This window comes from Chlorocebus sabaeus, chromosome 1, assembly GCF_047675955.1.
Source record: "Chlorocebus sabaeus isolate Y175 chromosome 1, mChlSab1.0.hap1, whole genome shotgun sequence".
In the NCBI taxonomy this organism is placed as follows: domain Eukaryota; kingdom Metazoa; phylum Chordata; class Mammalia; order Primates; family Cercopithecidae; genus Chlorocebus; species Chlorocebus sabaeus.
Window position 1 is genome coordinate 55,210,915 of NC_132904.1, and position 13,594 is coordinate 55,224,508.

Genomic DNA, 13,594 nt, shown 5'->3' on the forward strand with positions numbered 1-13,594 from the left:
GCCCACAGCCGCCAGAACTTGGGTTCTGCGGGTCAAGCCGCCCGTGGTTTCTGGAATGCCTGGCCTTCTTTGTCAGCCAGGACGGTAAACACATCTCCCTAATGTTTCCCAGACCAGTTCGGGCCTTTGTGGGTGCTCGAGTACAACGCCTCACACAAATGACCCCGTCTTGAGGAAAAACCCGAGAGATTAGGTGAGCAGCCTACCCGCCTCTTCCCAGCGCCCCGCAGTGAAAAAGGGAGCCCTGGTCCTGTCTTGGGAACGGAGTCACTGTCTGAGGAGGCCGAAGAAGACCCCGAAAAGTCCCCAGACAGGGACTCAAATGATAGCGCAGTCCCAAGTCGGGGAGGGCGCTGGGGAGACAGGGAAGGACCTCGAGGGAAGTTTGTTCGTTCATTTCGCAAAAGTTTATTCGTGCATACTCTATCTTGGGTTCTAGGGACACAGAGACGAGGTTTAAGGGGAGTTTAGAAGTCAAGGTCAGGCAGCATTTTCTTCCTAACGCCTAACTGTTGTTCAATTCACATCTTAGGAAGGGTTTGACCTGGTTAATGCCTCTCTCTAGTGTTTCTGTGCTTGCAAAATAGGAGATCTGCGCCAACTTCAAATCACTCCACCCATTTTACTAATCAGAACAGATGGACTATTTAAAAGAACGTATTTGGCCAGGCGTGGTAACTCAAGCCTGTAATCCCAGCACTTTGGGAGGCCAAGGTGGGCGGATCACCTGAGGTCAGGAGTTCAAGATCAGCCTGGCCAACATGGTGAAACCCCATCTCTACTAAAAATACAAAATTGGTCGGGTGTGGTGGCACATGCCTGTAATCCCAGCTACTTGGGAGGCTGAGGCAGGAGAATCACTTGAACCCGGTAGGCGGAGGTTGGGGTGAGCCAATATCGGGCTGTTGCACTCCAGCCTGGGCAACAAGAGTGAAACTCCGTCTCAAGCAAAAAAAGTATCCGATTGCAGCCGTTGAATTAATATCTGTTCACAATGGTCACAATGGTCACTTGATCTCTTTGGGCTTCAAATTTATCCTGTATAAAAAGAGCAGGGTTGCACCAGATGTTCTGGAAGGGTTCTTGCAGTACTAGCATCCTAGGATAATAACTATTGCCGGTTAACTAAGGTCTGATTAAGTCACCAAGCTCAGTACCTCTCCTCTCCAATCCTAGACCAACTGGAGAGAACAATAAACACCAAGAGTTTTTTAAATGAGGTGGTTCTCAGATGAAGTTTGATTTTGTTTTGCTTTTTTAAGTTCCTTAATGCACATGTTTGCCTTATTAAGAAAGGAAAAGATCTTCATAAGAAAGGGATATTTGGAAAGATCAGAACAAAGAGGAGCTTCTTCAGTGAGTTTGAGATCAAAACGGAACTGGTGGGGAGGAGGAGAGGATGGCCCCACTGACGAAAGAAAGAGCGGGAGCAAAAGGGTGGCCAGCCCCTCACTGTGACTGTCCTGAAGGTTCTACCCCATTTCATCACCATTTGTCAGGACTTTTCTTGCCCTACCAGAATCCAATTTCTATCATTTATCTTCCCCATTTCCAGCCCAAGTCTGCCAGTCAGCAAAAATACATGGTTTAACCTCTAATTTATTCATGCGAACTCAGCTTGCCCTGAGTGGCAAAAAAAAAAATAAAAGAAGAAGAAGAAAAAAGAAACGAAAAAAACCTCCTAATTCTCAAGGTTCAGTTTAACCACTATGTGACACTCCTTCTCTCTCAGTATCTGGAAGCACCAAACATATTTCAAAACCTTTTTTTAAGGACAAGACCAGGACATTGTGGACTTCCAAAGTCCTACTTCTCCCATAATCTTCATTCATACAATCTAAATGAATTTTTTTCTTTTTTTTTTGTTTTTTTGTTTGTTTGTTTGTTTGTTTGTTTTGAGACAGAGTCTCACTCTGTTGCCCAGGCTGGAGTACAATGGTACGATCTCAGCTCACTGCAACCTTCACCTCCTGGGTTCAAGCGATTCTCCTGCTTCAGCCTCCTGAGTCCTGGGATTACAGGTGCCAGCCACCACGCCCAGCTAACTTTTTTATTTTTAGTGGAGACTGGGTTTCACCATGTTGGCCAGGTTGGTCTCAAATTCCTGGCCTCAAGTGATCTGCCGCCTTGGCTTCCCAAACTGCTGGCGCCCTTCCTATCCAAACAAATTTTAAAGTAGCGTAATGTCACAGAAAGCGCTGTGCTTTTCCTGGGTGTAGTGGCTCCTGCCTGTAATCCCAACAATTTGAGAGACTGGGATGGGAGGATTGCTTGAGGCCAGGAGTTTAAGACCAGCCTGGGCAAGGTAGCAAAACTCCATCTCCACAAAAAATTGAAAATAAGAAAGAAAGAAAAATAAAGAGTTGTGCTTCAGAATCTAACAGATTATATTAATCTAATGCTGTGTAACCAATTAACCCCAAATTTAGCAACTTAAAACTGTAATAAACATTATTTCGTATTTTCTGTAAGTCAGGAATTTAGAAGCCACTTAGCTCTATAGTTCTGGCTTGAAGTGTCTCAGGAGGTTGCAGTAAAATATGGGGCTGTAGTCATTTGAAAGCTATGCTGGTGCTGGAAAATCTACTTCACATGGATAGGTCGTTTACAGAAGGCCTCAGTTCCTCTCTATATGGGCCTGTCCTCAGGCTGCTTGAGTATCCTTACAACACATCAGCTGGCTTTCAATTGATTCAAGAAAGAGAAAGATGGAAGCTGCAATGTCTTTTATGATCCACCATCAAAAATCATTCACCATCATTTCTGCAATGCTCTACTGATTGCTCAGGTCAAATCAGTTTGATTTGGGAGGGAAACTACAAAAGGGTATGAGTACCAATGGGCAAGAATCATGGGGGTCATCTTGGAAGATGGCTACCCCACAGATGTCGGGAAGAATCTGGGCTTCCCCACTGACTCATCTATGAATAAACATGAGGCTTCATTTCCTCATATGTAAAATGGGAATGCTAATATTTCTTTTGCAAGACTTTCCTTTTTTTTTTTTTTTTGAGACAAAGTCTTGCTCTGTCTCCCAGGCTGGAGTGCAGTGGCTTGATCTTGGCTCACTGCAACCTCTGGCACCTGGGTTTAAGCAATTCTCCTGCCTCAGCCTCTGAAGTAGCTGGGATTACAGGCGTGTGCCACCACGCCCAGCTAATTTTTGTGTATTTAGTAGAGATGGGGTTTCAGCATCTTGGCCAGGCTGGTCTTGAACTCCTGACCTCATGATCCACCCCCCTCAGCCTCCCAAAGTGCTGGGATTACAGGCGTGAGCCACTGTGCCTGGCCTCTTTTTTTAATTTTTATTTTTTTATGAGATCTTTACAGATGAGGTCTATTTTGCAAGACTGATACGAAGTTTAAATGAGAGGCTAGTGTGTATAAGACATAGCTTCGGCATCATGGTATCTGACAGTCACTGGTGTTTGTACTGTGTCAATTAGGTAAGTTGAAATCTAGTTCCTCAAATGTCCCTTCCCAATATGGTTCCAGGATAGGATTGTCCACAAAAGCATTTCATGTAAGTTTGGAAGGATCAAGTAAGATTTGTATAAGATTTGGAAGTAGCAGCCCTTGTGTTCTGAAGGTTGATGGAAATATCACATGCTATGCAGATCAAAGAGTTGTTGCTGATCTGCTAATATACTTTGTTAGTACAGAGCATTGACCGGCCCACAGCTCTTTCAACTTCCACCAGATTTTCTATTTCAGTGTCTCCAAGCCTTGGGGCAAGGCACATGTGTAGTTCCGTGGTAAGGGCATTAGCTTATGCTACATATCACATGCTCATCAATGTGAAAGATAGCTGTGAGTTCCATTTTGTCTTCGTGGGTTCCAGTTTGTCCTGTGGATTCTAGTTTGTCCTCACTCTCCCTCAATGCAATCCAAGTTTTCTTCCTGATTGCTATCCCTGATGACCTATCATAAACTTCAGGCCCATTGCTGGATGCAGAGGGAACAGCCTTCCATGGACTCATTCGTCAGCTTTCCTTTGTGATCTCTGCTGAGTGACTTTTCTGATTGTCCAGCCATCTCCTTTCAGACCTTTTTTTTCTTCCCTAGCTTCTCCTGCAGTTGTATTGTATCCAATTCTTTTTTTTTTTTTTTTTTTTTTTTGAGACGGAGTCTCCCTCTGTCGCCCGGACTGGAGTGCAGTGGCCGGATCTCAGCTCACTGCAAGCTCTACCTCCCAGGTTCACGCCATTCTCCTGCCTCAGCCTCCCGAGTAGCTGGGACTACAGGCGCCTGCCACCTCACCTGGCTAGTTTTTTGTATTTTTTAGTAGAAACGGGGTTTCACCGGGTTAGCCAGGATGGTCTCAATCTCCTGACCTCATGATCCGCCCATCTCGGCCTCCCAAAGTGCTGGGATTACAGGCTTGAGCCACTGCGCCCAGCCCCAACTCTTAGAATAAAGCTTAATTCCATAGTGGTGGCCACTTTCCTGATCAGCCCATAACTGATAATGAAACTGATGAAGTTAGATACTGCAACAATGAAAAATGTGTCAGCCAGGCGCGGTGGCTCAGGCCTGTAATCCCAGCACTTTGGGAGGCCGAGGCAGGTGGATCACAAGGTCAGGAGATCAAGACCATCCTGGCTAACATGGTGAAACCCCGTCTCTACTAAATATACAAAAAATTAGCCAGATGTGGTGACGGGTGCCTGTAGTCCCAGCTACTCAGGAGGCCAAGGCAGGAGAATAGCGTGAACCCAGGAGGCAGAGCTTGCAGTGAGTGGAGATCACACCACTGCACTCCAGCCTGGGTGACAAAGCGAGACTCCGTCTCAAAAACAAAAGGAAAGAAAAACATGTGTCATTGGCTTTGGACAGGGGTGGGCGGAAGCCAAAAGGACCTCAAGTGAAGTCTTGAAGGACAGTGAGGGAATTGTTATTGAAGGTCGGTGCTTTGAGTTGACTTGTGTCCCCACCAAAATTCATATTGAAATTCTAACTCCCAGTACCTCAGAATGTGATCTTATTTGCTCTTTTTTTGGGGATTTTTTAGCGACAGGGTCTCACTCTGTCACCTAGGCTGGGATAGAATGGTGTAACCTTGAACTCCTGTGCTCAAGTGATCCTCCTGCCTCCACCTCCCAAGTAGATAGGATTATAGGTGCATACCACCATGCCCAGCTGATTTTTTTACTTTTTTTGTAGAGACGGGTTCTTGCTATGTTGTCCACACTGGTCTAAACTTCTGGCCTCAAAGGATCCTCCCACTTCAGCCTCCCCAAGCACTGCGATTACAGGCATGAGCCACTGCACCCTGCCAGAATGTAATCATATTTGAAGATAGGGTCTTTACAGAGGTAATTCACTTAAAATGATGTCATTAGAATAGGTTCTAATCCATTATGACTGGCGTCCAAATTTTGGACCCAAACATGCACACAGAAAGAACACCATGCCAGCCTGAAGCCAGAGATCAGAATGATGGATCTACAAGCCAAAGAATGCCAAACATTGCTGCCAGCAAGCAAACCACGAGAATCTAGGAGAGAAACATGGGACAGATTATTGTTCACAACTCTTAGGCAGGATCAACCCAACCAACACCTTGATCTTGGACGTCTAGCCTCCAGAACTGTGAGGCTGCCAGGAGCAGTGGCTCATGCCTATAATCCCAGCACTTTGGGAGGCTGAGGCAGGTGGGTCACTTGAGGCCAGGAGTTCAAGACCAGCCTGGCCAAGATGGCAAAACCCTGTCTCTACTAAAATACAAAAAATTAGCTGGGCATGGTGGCACATGCCTGTAATCCCAGCTACTTGGGACGAGAATCGCTTGAACCTGGCAGGCAGAGGTTGCAGTGAACTGAGATTGAGCCACTGCACTCCAGCCTGGGTGACAGAGTGAGACTCTGTCTCAAACAAACAAACACAAAAAAAAAACAGAACTGTGAGATGATAAATTTATGTAGTCTAAGCCACCGATTCTGTTGTTTAAACCACCCTGTTTGTGGTTGTTATGGCACCCTTAGCAAACTGATACAGTTGGATAAAAGGCGACTCCTGTCGTATAGTGGCAGAAAGTTTGGCAGCACTGTTGTCTAAGGTAATGTAAAAAGCAGAAAGAGTAGCGAGTATGTGGTGTGTACCTATAGACCCGGCTACTCAGGAGGCTGAGGCAGAAGGATCATATGAGCCCAGGAGTTCAAGGCCAGCCTGCGTCACATAGTGAGACACATCTCAACAAAAAAAAAGAAAGGAAAGAAAGGGTATCTCATGAAAATTAGAAAGCGCAGTTAATGATCTTGTATCTCATGGGTTTGGCTGGGGAAGTTTCCAGTCAGAGTGTTGAAACTGCCAAGTGGAGTCTTCTATTTGTCTAAGACAAAATACAAGAAAATTGAACTAAGGAATTATTTAATTTTCAAGCAGCACTTAGAATATTAAAAAGTCAAGACTTGCTAGGTCAAAAATAAACCTGTTTCTAACCTCTAGTATCTCCCAACAAAAAGACTTTCACAGCAGGAGATGACCTAATAGTAAAGATTAAATTCAATACACTTTAAGTAAAGTATGGCCTCTGGGTAAGAATAACCTCAGGGAGGCCGGGCACAGTGGCTCATGCCTGTAATCCCAGAACTTTGGGAGGCTGAGGCGGGTGGATCACAAGGTCAGGAAATTGAGACCATCCTGGCTAACACGGTGAAACCCCATCTCTACTAAAAAATACAAAAAATTAGCCAGGCATGGTGGCGGGCACCTGTAATCCCAGCTTCTTGGGAGGCTGAGGCAGGAGAATGGTGTGAACCCAGGAACCAGAGCTTGCAGTGAGCCGAGATTGCGCCACAGCACTCCAGCCTGGGCAACAGAGTAAGACTCCATATCAAAAAAATTAAAAATAAAAAATAAAAATAAAAAAATAACCTTGGGAGGCCAGGCATGGTGGCTCACACCTGTAATCCTAGCACTTTGGGAGGCCAAGCCAGGAGAACCACTTGAGGACAGGAGTTCAAGACCAGCCTGGGCAACATAGTGAGACCTGGCCACTATAAAAATAAAAATAAACAATAATAATCTTAAGGGCTTTTTTCAGCTCAGGAAACATCTGTGAGATTGAAGGGCATGCTTCATAGACATTCCCAATTAGACAAAAAGGCTTCAGGAATTTTAAGAGCATTATCTCAGAGTACATTGATTCTAAGTCCAAGGAAGAGAGAAAATAGCTTTTAAAGACTTTAGGGGACCAGACATAGTGGCTCAGGCCTATAATCCCAACACTTTCGAAGGCCAAGGTAGATGGATCACTTGAGTCCAGGAGTTTAAGACCAGCCTGGCCAACATAGTGAGATCCCCCAGTTCTACAAAAGAAATTTTTCTTATTAGCTGGGCATGGTTGCATGCACCTGTAGTCCCAGCTACTCTGGAGGCTGAGGTGGGGAAGATTGTTTGAGCCTGGGAGGTCAAGGCTGCAGTCAGCTAGATCGTGCCACTACACTCCAGCCTGGGTGACAGAGCAAGACCCTGTCTCTTAAAAGACTTTAGAGTGTGGCTTTTGTCTAATAGAATGAACCTCAATACTGTTAATAGAAAACTCAAAATGTTTTTAAGAGAATTATATTGGTAGAAGCACCATGAACTTGAACTGAAAAGAACAGATAATTCAAAATGAAAAGAGACCTCAGGGCACCCAACTTTATATAGAGAGGAAGCAGACTGAAAAGGCAACTTATTTGCAAACACAGGTTATTTTTTATGGAAAAGGAAGCAAAGATAAATGCAGAGCCAAGAGTCCAAAGGGAAGAGCCAAGGGTCCAAAGGGAAGAGCCAAGAATCACAGAGAAAAACTCCCTTGGAGCAGGACTAGGCCTTAGTCAAGGAACTAGAAATATGTGCCTGGATGGATTTCAGAATTGCTATGAGCCAGTAACTGCTATGTGGCTCTCATTCTTCCTCCCTCCACCTTTTCCTTATTCTTTTTTTTTTTTTTTTTTCAGACAGCGTCTCACTTCATGCCCCCAGGCTGGAGTGCAGTGGCATGATCTTGGCTCATTGCAACCTCCACCTCCCGGGTTCAAACGATTCTCCTCCCTCAGCCACCCAAATAGCTGGGACTACAGGCACATGCCACCATGCCCAGCTAATTTCTTTGTATTTTTAGTAGAAACGGGGTTTCACCATGTTGCCCAGGCTGGTCTTGAAAGCCTGAGATTGAGCAATCCACCCACCTCAGCCTCCCAAAGTACAAGGATTACAGGCATAAGCTATCATGCCTGGCCCCTCCACCTTCTTCTTTTTTCTTTCTTTCTTTCTTTTTTTTTTTTTTTTTTGAGATGGAGTCTCACTCTGTCATCTAGGCTGGAGTGCAATGGCACAATCTCAGCTTACTGGAACCTCTGCCTCCCAGGTTCAAGAGATTCTCCTGTCTTAGCCTCCCAAGTAGCTGGGATTACAGGCACACGCCACCACGCCCGGCTTAATTTTTGGTATTTTAGTAGATACAGGGTTTCACCGTGTTGCCTAGGCTGGTCTTGAACTCCTCACCTCAGGCAATCCACCCTCCTTGACCTCCCAAAGTGCTAGGATTACAGGCGTGAGCCACTGAACCTGGCCCTTCCTCCACCTTTTTCAATGGGAGTATTTGCTATAATTTTGCTGTACTTATATCACCGTTACATGTTGGCCAGTGTGCAAAATAGAGTTAACCATAGCAGGCCCCTCTACTTATCCCTCTACTTATCCTTAGGCCAGGCATGGTGTTTCATGACTGTAACCCCAGCACTTTGAGAGGCCAGGGCAGAAGATCACTTGAGCCCAAGAGCTTGAGACCACCTGGGCAACATAATGAGACCTCATCTCTACAAATAAAAAAAAAAATTAGCTGAGCATGGTGGTGCATACCTATGGTCCCAGCTACTCAGGAGGCTGAGATGGGAGAATCATATGAGCCCAGGAGGTCAAGGCTCCAGTGAGCTGTGATTGCACCACTGCATTCCAGCCTGAGTGAAATGAGACCCTACCTCAAAAAAATAAAAGTAAAAAGCTAGACAGGCATGGTGGTGCATGCCTGTAGCCCCAGCTAATTAAGAGGCTGAGGCAGGGGGATCACTTGAGCCCAGAAGTTTGAGGCTACAGTGAGCCATGATTGCACCACTGCACTCCAGCCTGAGCAATAAAGCAAGAACCAGTCTCTAAAAAAGATAAAAGGCAGAAAGGTCTGCTTCCAAGGTTAGCCTTTGTTTTGTTTTGTTTTTTGAGATGGAGTCTCGCTCTGTTGCCCAGGCTGGAGTGCCGTGGTGCGATCTCGACTTACTGCAAGCTCCACCTCCTGTGTTCAAGCGATTCTCCCACTTCAGCCTCCCGAGTAGCTGGGACTACAGGCTCATACCACCATGCCCAGTTAATTTTCACATTTTTTGTAGAGACAGGGTTTTGCCATGTTGCCTAGGCTGGTCTTGAACTCCTGAACTCAAGTGATCCACCCACGTCGACCTCCCAAAGAGCTGCAATTACAGGCGAGAGCCACCACGCCTGGCCACTTTGCCCTGTACCTTCTTGTAGTAAATCTTAGCCATGAATATGACTATTTGCTGAGTCCTGTGAGTCTTTGTAGTGAATCATTCAACCGCGGGTGGGGGACCCCTAACACAGGCAAGAGACACAAATAATTTGTCTCTAGTTTGTGGCTCTTCTGATCCAGAGGAGATTGCAATCAAGGAGCCTCATTCACACCTGAACCTAATTTATATGCGAGCCTGGACTTCAAGCCAATACCATGAAAGGGACATGAATCGTGGTAGCCTGTGCTGTTCATTCTATTGCTTCCTATAGACACACATCAAGGAAGTCTAATTCCCCTCCTCTGGAATATGGGCTAAACTTCGTGACTTGTTTGAGCAATAGAGTGTGGCAGAACAGGGACTTCTAAAACTAGGTTGTAAACTTTTCACCTGGATTTCTTGGAATTTTCACTCTTGGGTTGCTCCCTCTTGGAAACTTCCTTCCATCCTCTAAGAAGCTAAAGCCACATGGAAAGGCTGCATGGAGAGAGAGAATAATGCTGGCCAACCCCTAGCTGTTTCAACCACACAGCCCATAAATAAGATATGTTAGGAAAGGAGGAAAGGAGCTACCTGGGACACTCTAGACCCAGTAGACGCTACATGGAGCAAAACTGAAGCCCCAGACATATGACTCTGGTCAAGCTGTTCTTGCCATCTCCAGCCATTTGAGCCAACCCAGCTGAGACCTCTAATGCTGGGAAGCAAAGACAAGCCATTCCTGCTTTGCCTTGCCCAAACTCCAACCCACTGATCATGAGTATAATAAAATAGTAGGGCCGGGCGCTGTGGCTCACGCCTGTAATCCCAACACTTTGGGAGGCCAAGGCAGGTGGATCACAAGGTCAGGAGTTCAAGACCAGCCTGGCCAAGATGGTGAAACCTTGTCTCTACTAAAAATACAAAAATTAGCTGGGAGTGGTGGCAGGTGCCTGTAATCCCAGCTACTTGGGAGGCTGAGGCAGAGAATTGCTTGAACCTGGGAGGTGAAGATTGCAGTGACCCAAGATTATGCACTCCACCCTGGGAGACAGAGTGAGACTCCATTTCAAAAAAACAAACAAACAAAAAAAACACAGTAGTTGTTTTATGCCACTAAGTTTTGGAAAGGATGGTTATGTAGCATTAGATAACCAAGCAGCAGTAACATGATAGTGTCCCCAAGAAGATGTTACCTTCTCCTGCCCACCAGAGAAGATTCTGTCTTGGCCTACTCAGATTCTTCCCCTCCCCTGCCTTCCAAGGAGGGTCCTACCTTCCCAGACCAGTTGTTTTGTTTTGTTTTGTTTCAGTGGAGAATTAAGAAGAAAGGAAGAAGGAAAGAGGACCACAATGCAGTTTTTTGGAGGGAAGGGGCAGTCGTTGGAAAAAAAAAAGAAAGAGCAGCTACAGTATGTGAAAACATTGGATGGGAAAGGGATGAAGAGGGAATTCTAAGAAGTCTCATGGGAAGCTAAATGTTTCTATAGTGTTCAAAATGTACAAATAAAGTATACGGAATATTTTTAAATTTGTTCTGGCTGCGTGGACTGTGTTCTTACATTTAGGGCTAGCTCAGTCATGGCTGACGCTTAGTCATTGCTTTCTAAGAGTTATCCTGCTAAGTGCTACAAAGAAAATGTAGGGGTTGATATGATAGTATACACTGGTGAACTTGCTGGTCTGTTGGGATCAGGGAAGGCTTCAAATGAGAAATTGACAATGAGTCTGGATCCTGAAGGATGAGTTGCAGTTAACTGGGCAAAAAAATGGGGGAAGATTCTTCCAGACAGAAAGATCAGCCTGAAAGGAGAATGGTTTAGTAAAGAAACCCAAATGAAGGCCAGCAGGTCTAGAGTGTGGTGAACACTGCGAAGAGTGCTGAGATGAGAGAAGGGAATTGGTTGGTATCTGAGTCTATTAAGCCAGGAGCACCAGGCCTGTCAGTTACTTCAGTAGAGCTCTTATCTTCCCCCAAATACCCTGTAATCAGTGGACACAATCTGGCAACAGGAAGCAGAAATGTTGAATGTCTGTGACTAAAGTTGGCAGATGTGATAGTGGTATCCAGCCCCTGGCCACTGGGTCCCCCTGGCCACTGGGTTCAGCAGTAGCTGATAGCATCTTCATTACTGCCATTTCCTGAGGAGGAAAGAGGTCACTTCTGGTTCCATGGTAAGTTTCATAAGCTGGTCCAGGATTTAACCAGAGCCTTAGAAAGTTAGGCCTGTCTCATGTCTTCAGAGTGAGGTGAGATTGCAGGCTCCTCAAATGGCAAAAACAACACCCCTCTCTGCCTCACAGAGTTATTATGAAGAATGAATAAAATAATAACAGCTGTGAAAGCATGGCATAATCACGATAGCCTATCCAAATGGGAGGGTGAGAGTGACAAACAGGAAAAAGGAGAATAATAATAATAGAGTTCTGATGCCAAAGAGGACAAAGGCCTCTGATGCCTTGGGGTTGGGTGTTTTGGTCAAGGTACAAAAGCAGCAAAATACCATCTTTTAATGATAAGACCTGGGTGACAGGACTAACTTTGAAAGACTTCTCAGACATTACAAACGAGTTCCGGCTGAGACCAGCATTCCATGAAAAACCCCAATTTAGTGATAATTCCGCTGCGACGAAGTCCAGATCTACTGCCACATTGAATGCATGAAAATCCATGTCAGCCTGACCCACTGAGGACAGGGCTAGGAGTACAATTAGGAGAAGCTTACTACATGTAGCATTTGAGACTTGAGAATTAAAGTTCATAGATAGCTATAGAGGGGAAGGAATGACATTCCAAAAACAGGTAGCTGCATGTGCAGACATATGGGAGCAAAAACAAAACAAAACAGGCCAGGTGCGGTGGCTCACTCCTGTAATCCCAGCATTTTGGGAGGCCAAGGCAGGGGGATCATGAGGTCAGGAGTTCGAAACCAGCCTGACCAATATAGTGAAACCCAGTCTCTAATAAAAATTAAAAAATTATCCAGGCACGGTGGCACACACCTGTAATCCCAGTTACTCAAGAGGTTGAGGCAGCAGAATTTCTTGAACCTGGGAGGTGGAGGTTGCAGGGAGCCAAGATCACGCCACTGCACTCCAGCCTGGGCAATAGAGGGAGACTCTGTCTCAAAAAACAAACAAAAACAACAACAACAAAAAAAAATGTGTGTGAGAGATGAAGGAGAAAAAGGACTGCGGAATGTTGTAGAATGGTATTTTGGCCAAGATTCTTTAGTCTTTGCGGTCAGAAAGGTGGCACAAGACAGGATTTTTTAAGGAGAAAAAAATATACTCAATAGTCTAAAACTATAAGACTATTTAGACTATACTCAATAGTCTATAAGTTTTTCCTCTAGGATCAGAAACAAGGTAAGGATGCATACTCCCACCACTTTTATTCAACATAGTACTGGAAGTCCTAGCCAGAGCAATTAGGCAAGGAAAAAAAAAGAAAAGAAAGAAAACATTCTGATTGGAAAGGACAAAATAAAATTATCTCTGTTCACAGATGATATGATCTTATATGTAGAAAACCCCAAGATTCCACCTCTCAAAATGTTTAGAACTAGTGAGTGAATTCAGCAAAGTTGCAGGATACAAAATCAACACTCAAAAATCAGCTGTATCAGTGTATTTCTATACACTAACAATGAACAATCCAAAAAGGAAATTACAAAAACAATTTCATTTATAGTAGCATCAAAAAGAATAAAATGGCTAGGCACAGTAATCTCAACACTTTGGGCAACTGAGGCAGGAGGATCACTTGAGGTCAGGGTTGAAGACTAGCCTGAGCAACACAGTAAGACCCCATCTCAAAAAAAAAAAGTATAAAATGTTAAGATGTATATTTTAAAAAGAGTAAAATACTTAATAAGTAACTTAACCAGGAAGGTAAAAGACTTGTACAATGAAAACTACAAAACGTTGCTGAAGGAAATTAAAGAAAACACAAATAGGCCAGTCACAGTGACTCACACCTGTAATCCCAACACTTTGGGAGGCAGAGGCAGGTAGATCACCTGGGGTCGGGAGTTCAAAACCAGCATAACCAACATGGAGAAACCCCATCTCTACTAAAAATACAAAATTAGCTGGGTACGGTG

At 44.8% G+C, this 13,594-nt stretch overlaps 1 long non-coding RNA gene across 1 annotated transcript; it reads left to right on the forward strand.

Moving 5' to 3' along the window:
* The first annotated feature begins 44 nt into the window (after nt 1–44).
* LOC119624218 (uncharacterized) lies at nt 45–10,889 on the forward strand. The gene is made up of 2 exons (XR_005240237.2): nt 45–193; nt 10,802–10,889. It is a non-coding gene; the product is annotated as an uncharacterized lncRNA (long non-coding RNA).
* Nucleotides 10,890–13,594: the final 2,705 nt, after the last annotated feature.